This window comes from Schistocerca gregaria, chromosome 2 (assembly GCF_023897955.1).
Source record: "Schistocerca gregaria isolate iqSchGreg1 chromosome 2, iqSchGreg1.2, whole genome shotgun sequence".
Lineage (NCBI taxonomy): Eukaryota > Metazoa > Arthropoda > Insecta > Orthoptera > Acrididae > Schistocerca > Schistocerca gregaria.
Window position 1 is genome coordinate 70,101,130 of NC_064921.1, and position 23,699 is coordinate 70,124,828.

The 23,699-nt window shown below is 43.2% G+C and overlaps 1 protein-coding gene, 1 long non-coding RNA gene and 1 pseudogene across 2 annotated transcripts in view; all 3 read left to right on the plus strand.

The window, feature by feature from the left end:
- The window catches only part of LOC126336339 (uncharacterized), a 398,976-nt gene that overhangs the window by 145,483 nt on the left and 229,794 nt on the right, over positions 1-23,699 (plus strand). The window lies entirely within an intron of this gene.
- Positions 1-23,699, plus strand: part of LOC126336340 (uncharacterized) — a 279,998-nt gene that overhangs the window by 136,642 nt on the left and 119,657 nt on the right. The gene's annotated exons all lie outside the window — the stretch shown is intronic.
- Positions 8,318-8,435, plus strand: LOC126337410 (5S ribosomal RNA; annotated as a pseudogene).

Genomic DNA, 23,699 nt, shown 5'->3' on the forward strand with positions numbered 1-23,699 from the left:
TTTATTTAATTAAAACATATACTACACACATCTGACTGTGCAAGAACTTCAACTGATGTTATAAAATGTGCCCTTGGTCAATTTTACTCAGTAAAATTCTGGTTTTCATTGTTACTTGGAGGGAATTAAGGCAGTGCCTATTAGACGCAACGGACATGCTAAAACCATTCACGAGCTTTTGTTACAACGAATACAGTGTCTGTTTCCTTTACAGATTGAAGAACGCGTGTTTCTGCCTAAAACGATACTGGACTTGAGACAGATAACTGCAGCTAGCTGAGCAAATGCGGACAAATGGCCTTCTTACAATGCCGGTGCAACTAATGACGCTCACCGTGAATATTCAGCATGAGGTGTGTCTTTGCGGCACAGGACAAGTGTCGCGCTTACGCCAGCACGATCCTTGAACCCTGTCCGACTGGAAGTCAATATTTCCTTTCTGTCTCTTTCCTATGTCGTATCCTTTCCATTCCTCTCGCCCCAGTTACTCATATCGGACAGAACAAACACCACTCATATCCGTAATTTTGTGGGTGTCACGGCTATTTCAAAAATAAGTGTCAATGCAGTTGCACAATCAACGTACGAACTCCTACGGGAATCAGAAGCCTGCAGCTACGGGATTAAAGGGCAGGGACCGTTGTGATACGGCGAGCGGGAAGTTGAGAATTTGGGTCTGACGGAAAGCGCGTCCGGTTGACCAAGGCGGTTAAGGAAAGCGTTCTAGATAAGCGGTGCAGTTGGGTTCGAATTCCGATCTGGCACAAATTTCGAACATTCATAATCGGTTTCTTACAATGCCTGCAAGCGGCTGAAGTTTTGATTTTTCGTAACGTAGTTTTTTTACGAGCGCCGTACCACCAATGTTGTCTGTTCTGAAGGAGACGTTCGATAGAACACATACCTCATATCTATAGATCAAATACTCGTGACGCAGCAGTCATGGACTGTACGGCTGGTCCCGGCGGAGTTTCGAGTCCTCCCTCGGGCATGTGTGTGTGTGTTTGTTCTTAGGATAACTTAAGTTAAGCAGTGTGTAAGCTTATGGACTGATGACCTTAGCAGTTAAGTCTCATAAGATTTCACACACATTTGAACATTTGAAATACTCGTGTAACACTGTAATCCGCTTAGGAGACAGATGCCGGACTGCGCTAAGGAGATTATGCTTGCGGTAGTATATCACACCGATCACGTGCGTGAACCCATAATTGCTCCAAAACCGATACCAAATAAATAAAAAAGGTAGCATAGTTGGGAAGAGAAAGATATAGGGAACAACGTTTATTCTCCATGACAAAATTTTTAAACTTGACTTCATTAGTTTCCAGTACTGCTATTTGTATTTACCAATACTTATTTTCCAGACGTATTTGGTCTTATACATTAATATATCTTCAGTGAACATAAAGTGGAAAAATATGATTTTGTTTCTGTTGTGTTGGCAGAAGAGCCAACACCGTGTTACGAGAGGAGGCCGAAATTCACGCGCTTTAGCTCACTCAGGCTGGCGTGAGGAGGGAAGCACTATACTGACGTGAGGCCTGGAACATGACAAGGAATTAAAGTTCAGAAAGAGGACGTAATTACTTTGGTACTTAACTTTAATCCATTAATGATGACCGTCGCTCTTGACAGTACATGAATCACAATATTATTTGTTCAGAATACATTCTTGAAGAATATGGCGCCTTGCTAGATCGTAGCAAAAGGCGTAGCTGAAGGCTATGCTAAACTGTCGTCTCTGTAAATGAGAGCGTATGTAGACAGTGAACCATCGCTAGCAAAGTCGGCTGGACAACTGGGGCGAGTGCTGGGGAGTCTCTCTAGGCTAGACCTGCCGTGTGGCGGCGCTCGGTCTTCAATCACTGATAGTGGCGACACGCGGGTCCGACGTATACTAACGGACCGCGGCCGATTTAAAGGCTACCACCTAGCAAGTGTGGTGTCTGGCGGTGACACCACAGTAATCGAATATATATATATATATATATATGTATATAGTCCGATCGTGGTAGATGAGTGGTCAGCGCGACGGAATGTCATACCTAACGGCCCGGGTTCGATTCCCAGCTGGGTCGGAGATTTTCTCCGTTCAGGGACTGGGTGTTGTGTTGTCCTTATCATCATCATTTCATCCCCATCGACACGGAAGACTTGCACCAGGCGAGCGGTCTATCCGACGGGAGGCTCTGGCCACGCGGTATTTTCATTTTATACATATATATTCTTCGTACACATTTCATTTACTGCCTGGAAAGAAGCCCTGTGGGGATAACAAGAACCCATCCATCAAAAGGGTAGGGATGGGGGTGAAAAAGCTGTGTAGCTCATGACTTACAAACAGCTACGTTTTAGTCGTTCACTATTTGAGAATCAGAGCACTTAGGGACTTCCAACAAACTTTATACATAATTCCAAACCTTTATGAAAGTTTTTGTCGCTGACAACTCGCACAAAATGACGAAAGGAAAAAAAATTGTCGCTTACTACATTTTCGCTGTTCATGCAGTGAAACCGCCGCATGAATCATGACGTTATAATTTACTACTTCTCTACTACTAAATGTATTCGTGACAAATTTTGCAGACAGTATTCACATATATCACTGAATGTTCTAGAAAAATTAGACCATTGTGTGATGCCTAGTTTAGGAGACGACGTCACAAACAACGACATGCGTAAAAAACTACATCATGCAAGACGTTTAAATTTATTACTTCTTTGCCACTAATTTCATTCGCAACACATTTCGTAGACAGTATACACATGTTTTGCTGAATGTGCCTACAAAAATATATCATTGTACGACACATAATTTAGGATATACGACGGTAAATACCAACGCGTGAAAAATTGCGGCGTTATGTATGGAGTTTTAATTTATTACTGGTTTCCTACTAATTCTATTCGTGACATACACTGACGGAAAAAATATCGCATTATAAAAAAATAAGTAATGTAGAGTAATAAATTTGTCTAGATAACGTATTTCAGTGTTTAACATTACAAGGTTAAAATGTGACATAAGAGATAGAAGGTGTGACATGTTGGTACATTAATAACCGGTGTAACTGCCAGAATGTTGAAATGAAGGGACGCAAACGTGAATGTACTGTGTTGTACAAGTGCCGGATATCAGTTTGTGGGACGGAGCCTCTTACACTTTTTCGGTCAATAAACGGACAGAATGAGATTTTCACTCTGCAGCGGAGTGTGCGCTGGTATGAAACTTCGTGGCAGATTAAAACTGTGCGCCGGATCGAGACTCGAACTCGGGACCTTTGCCTTTCGCGTGCAAGTGCTCTACCAACTGAGCTACCCAAGCACGACTCACACCCCGTCCTCACAGCTTTACTTCTGCCAGTATCTCGTCTCGTACCTTCCAAACTTCACAGAAGCTCTGCTGCGAACCTTGCAGAACTAGCACTCCTGAAAGAAAGGATATTGCGGATACATGGCTTGGCCACAGCCTTCGGGGATGTTTCTAGAATGTGAGGACGGGGCGTGAGTCGTGTTTGGGTAGCTCAGATGGTAAAGCACTTGCAGGTGAAAGGCAAAGGTACCGAGTTTGAGTGTCGGTCTGGCACACAGTTTTAATCTGCCAGGAAGTTTAATAAACAGACAGTTAATGCTGTTTGTGGATGACGCTGGTGGTATCATCCAGTGATGTCCCATATGTGCCCGAATGGAGACAGATTTGCGATCGAGCAAGTCAAGACAACATATCGACACTCTGTAGAGCATGTCGGCCTACAACAGAGGAGTGAGGGCCAGCGTTATCCTGTTGGAAAACACCCCCTGGTATGCTGTCCATGAATGGCAGCGCAACACGTCGAAGCACAGGATTCACCTGCAGATTTACAGACACACTGTAGAGCATGTCGGCCTACGACAGAGGTATGAGGGCCAGCGTTATCCTGTTGGAAAACACCCCCTGGTATGCTGTCCATGAATGGCAGCACAACACGTCGAAGCACAGGATTCACCTGCAGATTTACCTTCGGATTGAGGGGGACAACCACGAGAGTGCTCTTGCTGTCATACGAAATCGCACCCTAGACCATAGCTCCAGGTAAAGGGTCTAGTGTGTCTAGCACGCAGAGAGGATGTTTACAGGCCCTCAACTGGCCTCCTTCTAACGAGCACACGGCCTTCAGTGGCACCGAGGCAGAACCAACATTCATCAGAAAAACAACAGGCCCCCACCTACCCTCTAATAACCTCTCGCTTGACACCACTGAACTCGCACATGGCGGTGGTTCGGCTTCAGTGTACTGCACGCTACAGGACGTCTGGCTCGGAGCTGTTATTGAAGAAACCAGTTTGTAATAGTTACCTGCGTCACTACAGTGCCGACTGTTGCTCAATTTGTTGCTGCAGATGCAGTACCGTGCGCCAGAGTCGCGCGTCGAACACTATAGTCTTCTCCCTCGGTGGTACCACGTGGCCGTATGGAGCCCGGTCCCCATGCGACTGTACATTCCCCTGACCCCAACTGCCAGCGACCATGCACAGGGGCTACATTCCTAGGAAGTCTTTTTACAGTATCGCAGAAGACACATCCAGTTCCTTGTGGCTCTATTACTTGATCTCGTTCAAACTCAGTGAGGTGTTGATAATGGTGTCTTTATCGCCTTAAAGGAATTCTTGACAAACTCAAAGGTAACTAACCCTCACGAGCAGTGCAGGCTGTATCTGAAGCAAAGCTGATATCCAACCTCAAAGCGGGGCCACTAGCGCCACTCTTTTGCATCTGCCACGAAATGTGAATAGACGTCATCTTTAAGAAGTAGAAAGACGCCTAACAGCTTTCGTTTATGACATACAGTTCCTTCGCGGTGTTACGATTTTTTTTCCGTAAGTGTGTTTAGCACACAGTATCTGTATATGCCGCTGAATGAACCTAGAAAAATATATCATTATACTACACATAGTTCACGAAGTATGCCGTCATATCCACTTGAGATGTGTGAAAAACTCCCACATCAGGCGTGACGTTTCAATTTATTAGCCGTACGCTGTGGACGAGTGGTTCTGGTGCTTCAGTGTGGAACCGCACGACCGCTATTGTTATGACTAGAGTTAGAAGTAAAGAAGTAATAAATTAAATGGCTCTGAGCACTACGGGACTTAATATCTGAGGTCATCAGTCCTCTAGAACTTAGAACTACTTAAACCTAACTAACCTAAGGACATCATAAACATCCATGCCCGAGGCAGGATTCGAACCTGCGACCGTAGCAGTCAGGCGGTCCCGGACTGAAGCGCCTCGGCCACAGTGGCCCGCAGTCAGAGACAGTTTTACGGAACATGGACTGGCATTTGAATGGAATGGTTAGTGTCTCGAAAAGAAGTTATGAGATGACGATTAGCGAAAGCAAAACAAAGTTAAGGAATGTACTCGAATTAAATCAGGTGATGCTGAAGGATTAGAATAGGAAACGAAACACTAAAAGTAGTTCATGAAGTTTTGTTTTTCGGGCAGCAAAATAATTGATGTCGACCGAAGTAAAGAGGATGTAAGATGCAGACTTGTGGTTGCACGGAAAAATTTCTGGCAGTTGTTTGTTAGCATCTACAATAAATTTAAATGTTAAGACTTCTTTTCTGAACGTATATGTCTAGATTCTAAAGTGTAGCATTGCACGGAAGTGAAACGTGTGCGATAAATAGTTAAGACAAGAAGTATGTTTGTCATGTGTGTTAAGAAAATGGAACAGGGGATTTTACAGCAATGTTGTCCCATCAAGTTTTGTGTTAAACTTGTGGGATCCGTGAGGGTTACCTTTGAAATGTTCGAACAGGCCTGTGGGGGACATTTATGATCAAGAGCACAAGTTTTTCGCTGGCACGAATGATTGTTGGAGTCCCGCGAATACTTTGAAGATGAAACTCTCTCAGGGAGGCCTCCAACTTCAAAAACCGACGAAAACATGCCCTTGTGAGATAAAACCGGTATTTAACAATAAGGGTAATGTGTGACCTGCTAAACTTTTTAACGACAAATCAAACTGTTTTGTGCATACGAAAGACTTGTGCCAAAATGGTCCCGAAAAACCTCACAACTGAGCAGACGACAATTGAATAAACGTGTGCGTTCATCTTCTTGAGAGGATTGCCGATGACCACGAATGGTTCATACGTGTGATCACAGGTAATCATTTTTAAGTACGATACTGAGACAAGACGGAAAAGCGAGGAATGGCACACTCACACATCTTCTCGACCGAAAAAATGTTCGAATGAGCAAATTAAATACCAAAACAGTGCTGAATTGCTTTTTTGACAGTAGGGGTATCCGTGATGGAATATGCCACATTAGCACACACTTCCATACGTCACCCCCGAATTTGTCTGTGTATGGTTTGGAATGGAAATACAGATATACGTAAACGTTGTTACTTCTGACAGACGCCGATAGTTCCCTTACTTTTTTTCTGAGGGAGGCAAGGAAGCAGGAGGAGGGGGTCATCAGTCATCTGGTTTTAAGCGGCTCGCCACGACTTCCCCATCTGTGTCAGGTTGTTCACCTCAGAACAACACTTACACCCAACGTTCTTAGTTACGTCTCGGATGTATACAACTCTCTCCCTTCTCCTACAATTTTTCCTAGCTACAGCTCCCGGTACTACTATAAAAATACTAGCAAATTCCTCATTCTTCAAGTCACTGTTTTCCATAAATTTCTTTCCTCACCGATTCTGCGAACACCCTCCTCATTTCTTATCGTCCACCTAATCTTGAACATCCTTCTGTAACATCACGTCTCAACTCTTTGATTCTCTTCTGTTCCAACAGTCCATGGTTCACTTCCATACAATGGTGTGCCCGCTATGTACATTAACAGAAATATTTCCTCAAATTGAGGCCAATATGTCCTTTGACGTCCTCCTAGCTTCGGTCGCAGTACGCTAATTTGCTTCCAAGGTAGCATAATTCTGTCACGTCGTCTGGTTCGTGATCCTCAATTTTGACAGTTTCCCACGAATCTCATAATTACTATTTATCAGTATTTTCGTACTTACGTCCACTTCCCAGTTGCAGAATAACAAATAAGAACTCTTGTGCGTCCTAGGGTGACAAAATAAATTCATATCTACTGTAGTTTTCATTTTAAGCTTCATAAATAATCTAAGGTGTGTAAAAGTGTAGTAAAATAAGGAATATTATCATCAATTACTTTAGCAACGATCAAATATTACAGAAACAGTTTTGTTCACAAGATTTAAAACGGCGATAGATAGCAGAGACCTAGTTGACGTTGTACCTTTCGATTTCGGAATACCTTCGACAACCAGCTGTTACACAAATTTCACTCTAACCGATTACGCATGCGATTATATCGACGACTTATTATCCCGGATATCTCTGTGCGTTGTCAGAAGTGCAAATAATTTCGTTCTTAGCACAGTGATGTGTGTTGGTATTGTTGTTGTTATTTTTGTGGTCTTCAGTCCCAAGACTTGTTTAATGCAACTCTTGCCGCTATTCTGTCCTATGCAAGCCTTTTCATTTCCTAATAACTACTGCAACCTACATCCATTTGAACCTGCTTAGTGCATTCACCCCTTAATCTCCATTTGCAGTTTTTGCGTTTCACACTTCCCTTCGTAAACAAAGTGAGAATTCCTTCATGCCTAAGGGTGTGTCCTATTAACCAGTCCTTTCTTTTCGTCACGTTGTAATGTAAATTCCATTTTTTCCCTAAATTCCATCCTGTACATTCTCGTTAGTTTCTCGAACTACCAATTTCATCTCCAGAATTCTTTCGTAGCACCCCAGCTTTGTACGTGACAGGAAAATCCTGTCCATACCCGGAAAAAGAAGATTCCATCGGAGCAGTAGATCAGCTATGCCTGGGGCACAGGCTGGGGTGCTTTTCCAGCGTCGGAGAGTCTCGGCAAAATTGCCGATGTGAGAAGGGGAAAATGGGCTGAAGGTTTAAACTGAAGTTTGCGTTAGGAATGACAACCGACTTAGGTAATCTGTGCAGTTATGGTAGCCACAACGATACTGTGGTGTAATAGCTAGCACATCTGTTTCGTACGCAGGAGACGGAGGGGCAACTCCCAGCCATGTGACAAATTTTAATTCATTGCTTCAAATTCCATTCTTTTCGAAGATAAATGAAGATGCTATCCCAGCCCGTAGGTTGTGCTATTGTATTTGACAACCGATGGCACCCGCGTATTGCCCTCAGTACGGTGCATGTGTCAGTCGTCTTCAGAGCAGAGTTCTGTGTAGTTCTGAGTGCATTATGTTGAAGATAAGTCAGTTCGAACGTGGGCAAATTGTTGTTGCTTTTGTTGTGGGTGGCAAAGGCCTTGCCGCAGTGGCTACACCGGTTCCCATGAGATCACCGAAGTTAAGCACTGTCGGGCGTGGTCGGCACTTGGATGGGTGACCATCCAGGCCGCCAAGCGCTGTTGCCATTTTTCGGGGTGCACTCAGCCTCGTGAAGCCAATTGAGGAGCTACTCGACCGATTGGTAGCGGCTTCAGTCAAGAATTCCATCATAACGACTGGGAGAGCGGTGTGCTGACTCCACGCCCGTCCTGTCCGCATCTTCCTCTGAGGATGTCACGGCGGTCGGATGGTCCCGATGGGCCCCTTGTAGCCTGTAGACGGAGTAGTTTTTTTTTTCGTGTCGTGGGTACTTTCATAGCCAAAGTTTTTGGTGTTTGAAGAAGCACCATATCGAAGATTTATACCGCATTCATGGAAAGCAAAAACACGTCATTCACTAAGCCACAATGCGGGAGAAAGCGAGTGTTGGGTGATCGATACATGTGGTCATTCAAAGGAACTGTGACGAAAAATAAGAGGACGGTAGCTGCAAAGCACACTCAAATGGCTCTGAGCGCTATGGGACTCAACTGCTGTGGTCATTAGTCCCCTAGAACTTAGAACTACTTAAACCTAACTAACCTAAGGACATCACACACATCCATGCCCGAGGCAGGATTCGAACCTGCGACCGTAGCAGTCGCACGGTTCCGGACTGCGCGCCTAGAACCGCGAGACCACCGCGGCTGCGCAAAGCACACTGTAGGAGAGAATATCGCACTGGCGTACCTCTCTCAGCGCCAAAACAAAACGATGGGAGTTCAATAAGTAGGGAATTAGAGGGCGAGGATCAATTCCAAAACCACTGATCAACGAGCAAAGTGTCCGTAATAGGAAACTGTGGTGCCAAAGCCGTGAAACCAGAACTGTGGAGCAATGGAAGCAAGTTTTATGGTCGTAAGGGTCTTGTTTCGCACTGTTTCCAATCTATGGTCGAGTTTACAAAAAATGGCTCTGAGCACTATGGGACTCAACTTCTGAGGTCATTAGTCCCCTAGAACTTAGAACTAGTTAAACCTAACTAACCTAAGGCGATCACACACATCCATGCCCGAGGCAGGATTCGAACCTGCGACCGTAGCGGTCTCGTGGTACCAGACTGCAGCGCCTAGAACCGCACGGCCACATCGGCCGGCGTCGAGTTTACATCATAAGACTAAAACACAGAAGGGGTTCATTGGTGATTTGGGCATCCCTATGGCGTTATTCCATGGGTCCTATTGCTGCTCCGCAAGATCGCGTTATTGTCAAGTATTATGTGATCATTTTGGCTGATCAGGTCCAATCCGTGGTACAATGTTTGGTCCCCGATGGTGATGCTGTATTTCAAGACGACAGGACCTCTGTGCACAGAGTTCGCATTTCTGGGACTGGTTTTGTGACCACGTGGATGCATTGTCACATCTACCCTAGCCACCAGTCACGAGCTTTCACTATTATTAAGCCTTTGTGTTCTACTTTGGAAGGAAGGGTTCGTGCCTCCTATCGAATTCCATCATGGTTACCTCGACTTGCCACTATTGTGCACTAAGAACGTTATAAGACTAAGAACTTTTTTGAATGTCCGCTGCCTTTCCTACACTGTGTTAGGCATGGTAATGTTTTGTGTCTTTGGTGCTTGATATTCTTGTCCATCCTCTGTAGTTGGCGGTAGTTGCGAAGAGAAGGAGTGGGTTGCACAGATTAGAGTAGATTCTAAATCTGCGTCCAACCAGTCTTCGGATTGAGGTCTACAACAACAAGAACAGTATTCCCTACACAAGCTTCCTCCAGACTCGTTCGCCATAAATTACGCGCAGCTGTTCTACGTTGTCGCGGACGGACGGCAGTTATGTGGCCAGAGGGCACCACAGCTGTCCCTGGCATGTGCTGCTGCTGTGTGTTGGCCAGTTGGTCGCTCACTATTAACGAATCGTATCAGACGGGCCTCGGCAGCTGGCGATTTGGCCGGTGCGGCTGGGATCAGGGTCGCAGGTGCCGCGCTGGTGAATTATGTCGCGAGGACATCAGCCGGCTATTTCAGGACTTCCCTCACTCGCACAGCGTGTTGGCGGCAGCCGATTCTCCTATGCGTAACACTGACATCACGGCTCTGTGTATTACGTCTGTCGAAGTCAACATAAAAGTATAGCTGATAAACAAAGCTTCAAATGGTTCAAATGGCTCTGAGCACTACGGGACTTAACATCTGAGGTCATCACTCTCCTAGAACTTAGAACTACTTAAACCTGACTGACCTGAGGACATCACACATATCCATGCCCGAGGCAGAATTCAAACCTGTGCCCGTAACGGTCGCGCGGTTCCAGACTGGAGCGCCTAGGAACGCTCGGCCACTCCGGCCTGCAACTAGGCTTCTCACAAGCGTCTAACGTGGGAGCGGGAGTGATATAGACGTTCAAGAGTGTCTCAGAAATACCTGTAGCAAACATTAGGCAAAGGAAAAAACTGTAAACAACCACAGAGTACAGAAGACATTTCTCATTCGAAATGGAAAGTCGCACAAACAGTTACACATGCAAACACGTATGTCAGTGTATCTAGCGGCTGTCTGCCTAGATCACACGTACTAGTTTTCTCCTTTTCATCTCTTCGCTGCAACCATCAACTAAAAATTAGGCGCTGTAGTTGTTTTATTAACTGCGGGATAGTGAACCACACATTTAATCAGGACCACCAGTATTTGGTAAAGATCTGCGTACATTCTTCAAGCAGACACACACGTTTTGGTTGCATTGTTCGCAAAGTGATTTAATAATGCAATAGCCAGAATTTGTTAGCCATCACGTCAGCCACAGTGGTTTGTCTGCAATGCCTACTGCAGTCCTGATCTATGATGCTGATCGTTTACTATCACCTCGATCATTTGAAAGTCACTGTCTATTCGTTTCTGCTTTTTGGTAAGCAGCACAATTTCGTGTAATTATTAGGCTGGTGCAGAAATTCGTAGCGTTCTGCTTTTGCATGCTAGTATTCCGCTTGCTATGCATTTTCTTATCGATTCTCATTTTTAATTTGTAGTTCACTGTTTCTATTTGAGTTCGCGTATCGTCATTTTCTTATTTGGAAATAATGGGTGGATCTGCGGACGCTAGCAAAATGGATTGCTAAGTGGAGAAATTGAATTCATTACGAAGAATAATTTTTTTCAATAGATGGGCAATAGCAACGGAGGCAGCCAGAAGCACTTCCGCCGCGTGTGGGGATAATGACATTGAACAGTCCACGGCAAGAACTACTTTTCTCCTTTTAAGGAAGATAGTTTTGACGTTAGAGACACCACAAGTTCAGGAAGACTTTCTCAAAATCACTCATTTGCAGTCACTCGTTATCCAGCGACGTGGCTCTATACATTATCTCAGCCGTCGCTTACCAGTAACTACATACATGCGTGGCGAATGGAGAGCTGGTCGACCACTGTGTATCATCCTTCTCGTAAATCCCTCGCGCGCTCAATGTACTAGCTGGACTACTGGTAGCTCTTTGGAACTCACTGACGAGTGATTTCTTGCGCTGAATTCTTGCGATATCTTTTAGTCACCCTCAGCAACGCGCGGCGGCTCCCTAGCACTTGAGGTCTGCCTGCCCTTAGAATAGCTTTGATTGTTCCTGGGCGTTTCCACTTCACTGTCGAATCACGAACAGTCGATCTGGGAAGCTTTAGAAGGATTAGAAGTTCACATTCCAAGTCACAGAGCTCTTGTTACGAACGTTTTCTGCTGTTCTGTTTATCAACTGGCAGCACAACTCTTTCTGCCTCCTTTTATTCTGGCGCGTCCTCCTCTCGAGAAATGGTTCAAATGGCTCTGAGCACTATGGGACTTAACTGCTATGGCCATCAGTCCCCTAGAACTTAGAACTACTTAAACATACCTAACCTAAGGACATCACACACACCCATGCCCGAGGCAGGATTCGAACCTGCGACCGTAGCGGTCACGCGGTTCCAGACTGTAGCGCCTAGAACCGCTCGGCCACTCCGGCCGGCAGACTTTCAGGCTTTGATAAAGTTCGTTTAAACGAAGTCATCCACAGTGATCCAAGTCGTCGTACTCTAGAACTGGCAAATGTGATTAACTGTAATAATAAGATCCGTACCCAAAGACTGGACAGTTGCACAGGTCACACTAATATTCAAGAAAGGTAGTATGAGTAATCCACTAAATTACAGGCCCATATCGATAACATCGATACGTAGCAGGATTTTAGAACGTATATTGTGTTCGAACATTATGAATTACCTCGAAGAAAACTGTATATTGACACACAGTCAACAAGGGTTTAGAAAACAGCGTTCCTGTGAAACACAACTAGCTCTTTATTCACGCGAAGTGTTGAGTGCTATTGACAAGAGACTTCAAATCGATTCCGTATTTCTGGATTTCCGGAAGGCTTTTCACACTGTACCATACAAGCGGCTCGTATTGAAATTGCATGCTTGTGGAATATCGTCTCAGTTACGTGAGTGGATTTGTGGTTTCCTGTCAGAGAGGTCACAGTTCGTAGTAACTGACGGAAAGTCATCGAGTAAACCAGAAGTGACTTTTGGCGTTCCCCAAGGTAGTGTTACAGGCCCTGTGCTGTTCCTTGTCTATATAAACGATTTGGGAGACAAACTGAGCAGCCGTCTTCGGTTTTTTGCAGATGACGCTGTCGTTTGTCGACTAATAAAGTCATCAGAAGATCAAAACAAACTGCAAAACCATTTAGAAAAAAATATCTGAATGGTGCGAAAAGTGGCAGTTGACGCTAAATAACGAAAAGTGTGAGGTCATCCACATGAGTGCTGAAAGGAACTCGTTAAACTTCGGTTATACGACAAATAGGTCTAATCTAAAAACCGTAAATTCAACTAAATGCGTAGGTATTACAATTAAGAACAACTTAAATTGGAAGGAACACGTAGAAAAGTTGTGGGGAAGGCTAACCAACCTAGAAAATGTAACAGATCTACTAAAAAGACTGCCTACACTACCAGGACTGACAGAGTACATCGAAAAAGTTCAAAGAAAGGCAACGCGTTTTGTATTATCGCGAAGTATGGGAGTGAATGTCACAGAAATTATTACAGGATTTGGGCTGGAAAGGCGTTTTTCGTTGCGACGGAATCTTCTCACGAAATTCCAATCACCAGCTTTCTCCTCCGAAAGCGAAAATATTTTGTTGACACCGACCTACATAGGGAGGAACGATCACCACGATAAAATAAGCGAAATAAGAGCTCGTACTGAAAGATATAGGTGTTCATTCTTTCCGCGTGCTATACGATATTGGAATAACAGAGAATTGTGAAAGTGGTTCGTGCGGCTCTAGGCGTACAGTCTGGGACCGCGCGACTGCTCCAGTCGCAGGTTCGAATCCTGCCTCGAGCATGGATGTGTGTGATGTCCTTAGGTTAGTTAGGTTTAAGTAGTTCTAAGTTGTAGGGGACTGATGACCTCAGCAGTTAAGTCCCATAGTGCACAGAGCCATTTTTCGATGAACCCTCTGCCAGGCACTTAAATGTGATGCGCAGAGTATCCATGTAGATGTAGATGTAGAATTCCACCGTGGTACAAAATCGTTTAAACGCAGTAATCCACAATGATCCACGACATTGTACTCTAGAACAGGCAAATGTGATTAACTGTAATAATTCCATCCTGGTACCAACCTGCGTGCAATGAAGAACGTTCACATATTGTATGTACGGGTGCCGCATGCTCTAAGCAAAAGTCACAAAAATCAGCGGCTCACCAAATGTGCGTGTCTGGTTGCTCGTCACCAGTTAGCTCGTAACAGGACCTACCATTCCTATCTTGTATGGTTGCTGGAGACGAGAAAAGGCGTCTCTATGCTAATGTAAGGAAAAGAAAGGGATGGCTGAACCCAAACACAGCAGCAACTCACCGTGCAAAGACCTGCGCGCATCCATAAAAGATAATGTTACGCACATGGTGGAACAGCGAGTTGTAGTGTACTGCCAATAGCTTCCCGCAGGTGTAACCATCACTGCTGATATTTATTGTCAACAACTGAGACGTTTTGCAGACACACTTCAAGAACAACGGTCATGCTATTCCACGATTATGCCCGTCCGCGTTCTGCTAGATTAACGAAAAATACTATACAGGAGTTGTGTTGAGAAATCATTCCTCACACACTCTATTCACATTATTGTGCGCCCTCAGATTTTCACCTTTTCCGCTCTCTATCAAACAGTTTTCAAGAAACTTCCTTTCCAGATGAAAATACGATCTGAAAACATGGCTGGACCTGAATGAAATTCTCATTCTGCAGCATAGTGTGCGCTGATATGGAACTTCATGGAAGATTAAAACTGCGTGCCGAACCGAGACTCGAACTCGGGACCTTTGCCTTTCGCGGGCAAGTGCTCTACCATCTGAGCTACCCAAACACGACTCTCTCCCCGTCCTCACAGCTTTACTTCTGCCATTCTGGAAACATCACCCAGGCTGTGGCTAAGCCATGTCTCCGCAATATCCTGTCTTTCAGGAGTGCTGGTTTTGCAAGGTCCGCAGGAGAGCTTCTGTAAAGTTTGGAAGGTAGGAGACGAGGTACTGGCAGAAGTAAAGCTGTGAGGAGAGGGCGTGAGTCGTGATTGGGTAGCTCAGTTGGTAGAGCACTTGCCTGCGAAAGGCAAAGGTCCCGAGTTCGAGTCTCGGTCCGCCACACAGTTTTAATCTGCCAGGAAGTTTCATGGCTGGACTAGTTCTTTACTTAAACACTACGTTATTTCTACAGTTGCGAAATGGAAAAGTTACTTCAGTGTTGGTAGGCTGTTGTGAACAGTGAAGGAGAATATAATATTGATGACTAATGTCCCTTTCATGTGTACCTGTTGTCCTTATTAAAATTATGGAAAAACGCTACGAACATATGCACCGATCCATTACATACTGGCATACACTAACGAAGCTGCCTTTTTATTTCACGAGTGTATGCGTAACTGCTATTCGACTCAAGTGGCAGCTGATCTCGTAACACGATACACGACAAAAGTATCTTCACTCCTAATTTAAGGACACACAACCTTTAGGCTCTCTCAAATAGAATACTCACAGAATTGTGTTCATGTTCACGTTTCAGGCTTCCAGAACTATCACGGGGTTGCGATGATTGCCTCGACAACACTACACACTAATACGGGAGGTACACTTATTCACAATAATTTATAGACAATTTTACTGATGTAACACCGGTATGAGAGATATACGACTACTACAGTGGACGTTCTACCGTGTTTTGAAAACGCAACGGCTGTAAGCCACGTGTCGCGCGAAACTTGCGTCGCACACAAGGAAACTCACCCACATCTCTTAACGATCGCTCTCCGAGCTCCCAAAAGAGGCAACTACCTATTCTGAGATTTGCAGCGATTCTTCAGTACATTTACGTAATGTAACGTATTCAAACAAGCAGAACTGATTTTCTTTCACTTACAGGGTGGTTATAACTAAACTTTCGCTAACTGAGAAGCCCCCAGTGACAAACAAGCGATCGTAGGACATTGAAAGTTTGTGTGCACATTTGTAAGAACATATGGAAAAGAAATAATGCATTAACCAATAAAAATAACACATTTTAATTTCCACTTCAGACTGTAACATGTTCATGTTTCAGGTTAGAAATGTTGATCACTTTTAAGATCAGCTGCATCCAAGACGACCTGGAACCGCTCTAGATATTGCTCTGCCGTAGCACGAAAATCTCTTTCGCAATTCTCATCTCCAACCTCCAACGTGTGTTAGTGTCCCGGTGATAAACTCTGTGGTTCAAGTAACCCCATAGCCAGAAATAACGCTGGTTCAAATCTGGTGATCTTGAAGGCTATTCCCAAAACGCCAGTTAATTTGAATTTCTGAATCATGTACTTCAAGCCTGGCGCGGAAAAAAAATCCCCTCGATATTCTATTAATGCATCGATATTCGCGAAGAGCAGCCGCATTTCGCTGTTGTTTTGATGAAACACATTTACAGGTAAAGTCCTGTTCGCCTTGTCCAGACCCACGTTGAATTTCTGCAACCACAATGCACAATGATTCTTGTTTTTCGGCCCTACGTCGCCGTACTAGCAGGGGCGCAACTGCAAATGAAGACACTACCACTACTAACGACGTAAATCCCTTAGGGCACTGTCTAGACATCATTCCTGTTAAGGTGGGTACAAATATGGCAAATAGTTTTTCGTCTACAATGGCTAAAGAAGGCAAATCGTTTTTCGTTTTTACTGCTTCAAGTAGCCAAAAGTTAATTACAACCACCCTGTATAATTGGAACAGTGTTTTGGTCTACAAACCTGATAAATAAAAGGCTATAGACTGGTGCCAGTATTTCAGTTTTTTAGGTGTCTATTTCCGACACGTATTTCGAGATGGAAGCTGCATCGTCAGTGTTCTTAAGATTCATCTGAAGCATTTCGTAACGCCTGGCAAAGTAGTCTCAGCTGAGAAATTTTATTTTGCTGTGTAAAAGGACAAAAGAAACATGTTTGATAGTAAAAATCCTCCTGCAGTACTATAGAGTACCGGAAAAATGCGAGAAAGTGCTTGAGTCGTGACCTAGCGCTTTAGGTTGGTTTTTACTCAGCACCATCAGAAACTAAAGACAACGCGTTGTTAATGTAGCCACCCTTGTCCGTCTCACACACTATCTACCATCTTGCTGTAACTGATGAACTTGTTCCCACTGCTAACAGTTTGTAATATGCATGTTCTAAGCCTTCCTTTTGATTCTTACCCCAGGAAATTGTTTTTCAAGGCGTTTATGAAGCTCTTATGTTAAATTAGGTGCCCAAGTAATAAAGTTTTCTTCTCTGTATCACGTTATTCAGCATCGCTTTATCTTTAATTACTTTTAACAGTTGTTCATTAGATTTCATTTCAGACCAAAATGTTTTTTGTGGCACTTATCCATATACACATCTCTATCGCTTCTATTTTTTCCTTTTATTGTTTCCCGAGAGTCCACACTTCAAAACCATAGCTTAAAATTAAATGTTTTGATCAATCTCTTTCTTATTGCTGTTTTATGGTAGTTGTTTTTTTAAAATCAATTACTCTTATTTATAATGCTTGTTCAGTCACTCCAATCCTTCTTTTAACATTCATTAGGCACTTCTGTTGCCATCTGTTATTATACTGTGTAAAAATTGAAGGTGAGGGCGAAGAAACGAAAAGAAAAGGAAGGAAGTAACTACATCAGCTGCATCGGGACTTTATGTGGAATCAGTGGCGATGAATGAGAATGCATGCCGCACCAGAACTAAAACCTGGTCTGGTACGCTTTTTCATTCGACGCCACTGATACCGCATAAAGTATCGATGCAGTTGATATAGTTGGTTCCTCCCTTTTCCTTTCCTTTCTCCGCCCTCCCCCTTTAACATGTGACAAGTATCACAGCTACGGATTTCACGTGTTTCTCCTCTTTCGGACATATCCGAAAGAACAGACGCCACACAGTCATATAAATGTTACAACACTGCCCAAGTAACAAAATTCATTTACTTGCATTATTATTTTATTTTCTGTCTTAATGTTTGCCCTTATTTGCCTTTTCGATTTATCTATCAGCATTATTTTAGTTAATTGCCTCCTAAATTTAAGTTAACTTTAGCTTTTACTCTTTGCTTAACAGTACCGGGTAGTATTTTTGAACCACTGCTTAGTGACGCCAAAATCCGATAATTAGAACATTCATTAACGCTTCCTTTTCTAGGTATGGTAATTGTTTTTCTTTTTTAATTCTATTGATAGTTTCATCATCATGGTAGAACCATGATTTTGTGCAGTTGTTCTTTCCCCTGTCTCCATATTTTTTTAATAGGTCAGCGGGGATTTTATCTGTTCCAGTGGCTTGTTCCAGTCCTTTTCCCGTCTATGTAACCGCATAACATTCTCCAGGTAAAACGACTTCATCAGGGTAATGTCATGAGCTTTACGTGAACCATGGAAACCCTGACACTAGAGCTTTATTTTTGAAAGAGGTCAGCCGTATCTGAAACAATAAGCGAAACACAGTTAGTCCGATACTCTTTTACTCCTACACTATATGTCTTTCGCTTTCACTGTGTGTCCCATGAAGTCATTATGTACTTGTTACCATAATCTCAATCTGTTGCCTCCTTTCAAATCTTATTAACAGTATCAGATGGCTTCAGATGATTACATGAGTGATAAAGCATCTCATTTCATGAGATTTTCGTCTTACAGAGGTCTTCCGAAATAAAAATCAGGAGCACTGATGAAAAACATAGCAAAAGTTGCGGTACCGTTTTGAAGTATGACCACTGCAGCCTCGCTGTCTTCATCTGCATGATGATCTTGAACAAATTTGGAACCGGTCGTGCCAATAGCTTCTCAGACAGGTAGTACGTTGTTCACCATTGCTGTCATCCATGGTCATAAAATTGGTCTTACGCTATCAAACCATAACCCTTGCTAAACATCATCGCGAACACTGTAACTAAAATGTGCTAAACACCGGTCGTGTAGAAATTACATGCTTACTGTTAATTATCAATGACACTTTGCGTAGAAAATGTGGAAAAAGGAGGACTTTTAAAGGTACAATGACACAAAACGTTATTCCAACAAGGACTTTAATATAGTGCACTTCGGAAATACGTCTGTGTACCTTGATATGCCGTGAGAGACCCGTCCTCAGTATTTAATCAAGCAATTTTTAAAAACACAGTGAACTACGATGTGATCTAGTCAGTGGTTTTGTTGAAAGGATCTTCTGCATTAAAAACCGCGCAGTTCGCGAATCCAGAAGACTTGTCGGGGACTTGAAAGCTTATTGTCGCGAAACGAGACCACCACTTTACTCACTGCACCAGTAGGCGTGAAAAAAATTTAAGGTGAGAGTTTTGCGTGCCACGACAAAGCGGACCTCTCTTGGGGTTATTTCTTTCAGTTGTTCCGAACCTGGGGATGATTACCCGCTGAGGGGTGAAATGAAATTTTCTAAAGGGTAAAAAAGTTCTGTAGTGTTTGGGCCTCCAAGCTGAACTATTTTCAAAAGATCATTATTATTATCATCATCGCTATTTCATAAAACTGCAATACTGATTACATAAGTTACCAATAATTACATTTTTTATTTCAAATACTAGCATTAACGCCTGAGGCAATGTGGTGGAGGTTACAGCATGTGAAACGCATGTAGGAACAACGTCTTCCTTTTCCTCACGTTGTCCTTCTACTGCGCATGTACATTATGTTATCCATTTGTGACTGTAAAATTGATACATATCTTCTTAAATATCTCATGAAAACACCTTCTCCGAGCTATATGTAATTCCCACAATGGACCAGGAACTGCTTCATTATCCAATTGGCTGCAATAAACGATCCAATTGAGATCGCAACACAGTTGTAATTAAGATGGCTCCTACAGGAGTTGCAGTGGTCAGGCGCAAAGCATTGGCAGCCTCAGGTCTTCCAGTTTCTACCGTTAGAGGGATAAGGAGCCCAGGAATCTAGTGGTACAGACAAGTAGGTATAGTGTACACCCTTTGACTTGGTTGATTTTAAAATGGAGTTGCAGAGTTTGGGCGAAGAAATTGTCAGTAGGGAGAGGAGTGGTGCCGAGAAAATACGTTTTGTAGTAGTTATCTACCATCAAAATGAATAATTTTCTGAGTAGGAGTTGTATGTATCATTCGCAATGCACTGAGAATTACTTCATATTTCTATAAATATAAATAAAACGTTATTACAATTAAGCTGTACCAATTGTATCATTGACTCATATTTCGGGGTTTCATAAGACACATACGAAAACTGGTGTTGGTGGGGTGAGGGGTTGGGAGCTAGGGAAGGAAGTTGAAATAAAAATTTTTATTATTGGTATCTTATGTAATCAGTATTACAGTTTTATGAAATAGCGATGATATTAATAATGGTCTTTTGAAAACAGTTGAGCTTAGAGACGCAAACACTACAGCACTTTTTTATCCCTTAGAAAATTTCATTTTACCCCTCAGCGGATAATTATCCTCAGGTTGGGAACAACCGTAAGAGATGACCCCAAGAGAGGTCCCCTTTGTCGTGGCACGCCAAACCATCATCTTCAATTTTTTCACGCTTCTTGGTGCTCTCGTATCATGACAGTGGGGGTTAAGAATAGATTTTTGGAAATACGACTCCTAAGGGCGTAAACTAGAAGATAAAAGGTCTTTTGGAAATTTATCGCTACTAAGACGATTTTGAAGTTAGTACTACGAAAATTGATATTTGGTGTGTCTGTCAGAAATGGAAAAGTATTGTTTTAGCATTTTAGCGATTCAAACACTAAGGGGATGAAATTGAGACTGCAAGTTTGTTTTTGAAAATAAATCATTATTAAGGAACTACTAAAGCAATTGTAAAGCTACATCTATGAAAATTAGTATTTGAATTCTCGGCTGGAAATTAAAACAAATGTGTTTCAGGGTTTTTGGAAATTCGACCCCTAAGAGACCGAAATAGGAGATGAAAATTTATATGAAAATACTACATTAAAAACTAGGAAAACTGAAGATACGGACGGGAAAATGGGCTGACCCACAAATGTGAAAACTTGCGTTGTCACCTGTTGCTGGGTGCGCCGACTATCAAAACTGACATTGATATCACACCTAAATACAATATGTGATCAAACATATCCGGACACCACCAAAAACATACGTTTTTCATATTAGATCCATTGTGCTACCACCTACCGCCAGGTAATCCATATCAGCGACCTCAGTAGTCATTAGGCATCGTGAGAGAGCAGAATGGTGCGTTCCGCAGAAGACACGGACCTCGGGCGTGGTCGTGTGATTGGGTAGCACTTGTGTCATACACCTGTAGGCGAGAGTTCCACATCAAAACATCCCTAGTTCCACTGTTTCCTATGTGACAGTGAAGTGGAGATGTGAAGGGACACGTACAGCACAAAAATGTGCATGCCGAACTCTTCTGTTGACTGACAGAGGCCGTCGACAGTTGAAGAGGGTCGTAATGTGTAATAGGCAGACATCTATCCAGGCAAACTGAATCAGGATCCACTGCAAGTACTATGATAGTTTGGCGGGAAGTGAGAAAACTTGGATTTCACGATCGAGCGGCTGCTCGTAAGCCGCACATCACACCAGTAAATACCAAACGACGCTTCGCTTGGTGCAAGGAGCGTAAACATTGGACAATTGAATAGTGTAAAAACGTTGTGCGGAGTGACTAATCACGGAACACAATGTGGGGATCCGATGGCAGGGTGTGGGTATGGCGTATGCCGGGTGAACGTCATTTGCTAGCGTGTATAGTGCTAACAGTAAAATTCGGAGGCGGTGGTGTTATGGAGTGGTCGTGTTTTTCATGAAGGGGGCTTGCACCCTCCGTTGTTTCGTGTGGCACTATCACAGCACGGGCCTACAATGGTGTTTTAAGCACCTTCTTGCTTCCCACTGTTGAAGAGCAATTCGGGGATAGCGACTACATCTTACAAAACGATCGAGCACTGTTCATAATGCATTGCCTGTGGCGGAGTGGTTACACGACAATAACATCCCTGTAATGGTCTGGCCTGCACAGAGTCCTGAATCTATAGAACACCATTCAGATGTATTGGAACGCCGACTTCGTTCCAGGCCTCTCCGACCGACATCAATACCTCTCCTCAGTGCAGAACTCCGTGAAGGATGGGCGGCCATTCGCCAAGAAATATTTCCAGCGTCTCACTGAACGTACGCCTCCGAGAGTGGAAGCTCTCATCAAGGCTAAGGGTGGGCCAACACCATATTGAATTCCAGCATTACCGATAGAGGGCGCTAGGAATTTATAAGTCATTTTCAGCCAGGAGTCAGAATACTTTTGATCACTTAGGGCTGAGACCAGTGTTAGTTTGATACTTCCCGTACCCAGTAACAGATGGCAACACTTGTCTCTAAGATTTTACATTTGAAGTTAGCCCGTTTTTCCGCGCATGTCTTCGACTCTCCCGAATGGAAATAAAGAAATATATGTTAGGGAATGAAAGTTTCTATGGAAGTATCACCACAAGGACTCAGATCGCTGGATTACAAAAAACCTCCCATTCCAGCTACCAGAATCGCTTTGTGGTCAGAGATACATTCAGAGAAGACCATCCTTCTGTGACCTTAATTAGCGCGAAAAGATTAGAAGGTGTTTTACGTCGTGAACTAAATCAAAGAAAGCTATTTAGCAATCACCAAAACAAATCAGGGTTGTCAGAATTCCGTAGAAAAATAAAAGTGTATATTAACTTTTCAGTATCTCTGACATGGGTTCATATTTTTTTTTTAATTAGCAAATGCTACCGAAGCAGCGGGCGCTAAGCTAGTAATAGTAATAATAATAAAATTACGAATTCATTCCCTCTGCCACACATGATTAATTTCTGGTTTGTTAATCGTGTATGCTAAATTAAGCTTCATAGAAATTAAACTGCCCACGTGAAGCACTCTCTGCGATTCCGATTTCCCCGACGTCACATCCAATGTGCTAAAATGTGTGCGCGTACCAGCTGAATACTCGCAACCTGATTACGATACAGAGCGAGCGTATTCAGCAGAAACGAACAACAACAATTGGTTTCCACGTTTTATTACTCGATTTTCCCACTCCCCTGATACGTTTATCTGAAAACGCGATCGCGGCAGTACAAAGCGAAGCGGATATATTGTGTTGCGAGACCATTTTGTATCTGTTTGGCGAGCAATACACAACTCTCCCTACAACGCACAATGGTACAGGCAGTCTGTGATATTATGTAGCTGAATTATTTACTGTGCTTAACATTGTTCATTATGTAAAGTGTAATTTCAACGTTAAGAAACAATTTTGATGCTCAATGAAAATGAATTGTCTCTTTGGATATTATGTTTGGTTACCTAAGAACTAGTGGTCCTTTCACTCTCTAGTCAGTTGTTTCCTGAAGATGGCCCAATATGCCGAAAACTACATTGAAATAAACAAAAATTAGTAGAAAAGAAACAGTGTGCCTTTTATTTAGCCTCACATATGAATTGCTCTACCAAGAAGTAACGGTAGAATCCATAAATGGTCTCAGTTCTGCTCTTTCTCAGTACCTTTGTCCTTCTCAGGTTTACGCTCATTCCACATTCCGTCCACACAAAAAGATCCTGTATATATTCTTCACTTTCACTGAGGACAGCGATGTCATCAGCGAATCTTATCGCTGGTCTCTTTTCACCCTTATTTCCCGCTCCAGAACCTTTGTTTTTCGTCCAAGATTGATTCCTCGATATACAGATTCACAGTAGGGTGGAAACACCTACCTTACGTCCTTTTAATCCGAGGGCTTCTCTCTTGGTCTTCCATTCTTAGTCGCGCGGGATTAG